A 1,543-nucleotide genomic window follows, 5' to 3' on the forward strand; every position below is an offset into this window, starting at 1 on the left:
GGGGGGTTGTGATAACACAGAACTGTGTAAATACACAAGTAGAGACGCACCTTTTGTATGGAATATAAACAATGACAGCTAATACATTCATTCTTAGTTTTTGTGTCAGAAATATGCGCGGGCACTATATAGAGTAATCAGAACGTTGTCAGTCTTTGCAAATGGTCATAGAAATGGAAATAAAAGCTGGGAAAGTCTGGTGCTGATTAAGTGTTATTGGCAAATTAGAACTTATTCTGAAAACCCAGTTGCTAGATGTTTCCCCTGTTCTTCAATCAACTTATAAAACCTAGAGACTTAGCCTTTTAAGAAAAGTAAACATTTTTTATGGTGTAACAAATTCTGACACTAAAATTGATTTGTAGAGAGACCACAGTGTAAATTTTATAAACGTTCATGAAAAATTTGACACATAAAGTTGTATGTGAAGGAATTACTTCTTAGTGAATTGAGCGCCAGATGTATAAAGGTGCAAAAATACATCTTTCTATCATCTGCACAGAGACCATCTTTTGACAGTATCTCCATCTACGCTATGTCATTCATTTTTCAAAAGTTCAACCATTTGGTCAAGCAATTTCTTTTTAATATATTGATTTTTTTCATTCACACTTGTCCAAAAATTTGACAATCTAGCAGTAACTACTTCAGCACATCTAACGAAATTATCAGACAAGTTACAATGTTTTTGTCTGTTATTTTTTTAGTCTCAAGAAATGCACGCTTTGAGTGCATTAAATGATAATTACCATAAGTTTAAGAATACATTAAAAACTTTTAAGTTGAAAAGTACAAAAAATTAGGTCAAGCCAGAGCGGCAACAGGGAGCTGACCCCCCCCCCCCACCCCGAAACTAAAGTTCCACTGCTGGTGTGCCAAATTATTCATTTCTTCATTTTTTAAAGTGTGTGTCCTCTACAAAAGAAACAGATTCTTAAAGGAAAATTTGTCTGTTAGTACAATATTCGATGTCTATGCACACTTTCTTTTTTCATGAGTATATTTCTGTACTCAACAGTACGGTACCTGTTTTCCAGTCATAGTGAGCAATGAGAAATGTTTAGAACCACATGGAGAAAGGTAACAAACAGAAGAACAGCATTATTACTTTCATCACAATTGATATTCCAATAATTACATAATTATAACTGTCATCATGATATATTACTGTTTATATTGCATCATTATCATTATCATAATTGTCATTACTATTATCATTATCTCTATATAAATAATCATCATCTTTATTACAATTACTCGTGTATCAATGTTCTGAATCCAGCAGCACCTGGACTGCGCCTTCAAGCTTCCAAAACCATACAACACACTGACACGAACAGACATCCAACAACATACATGACGCACATATATGTACAAACACACAAAACACACATTAACATAATGCATGACACACCTAGCACACAAAGACACACATCCAACACCCCCCCCCCCAGTAAAAAAACCTAAAACCAAAACAAAAAACCCTTTAAAAACCTTTAAAAAACTAAAAATGCTTTGCACAGTTAGGCAACAGGCCACTCAC

The sequence above is a fragment of the Aplysia californica genome, unplaced genomic scaffold, assembly GCF_000002075.1.
Source record: "Aplysia californica isolate F4 #8 unplaced genomic scaffold, AplCal3.0 scaffold00814, whole genome shotgun sequence".
Lineage (NCBI taxonomy): Eukaryota > Metazoa > Mollusca > Gastropoda > Aplysiida > Aplysiidae > Aplysia > Aplysia californica.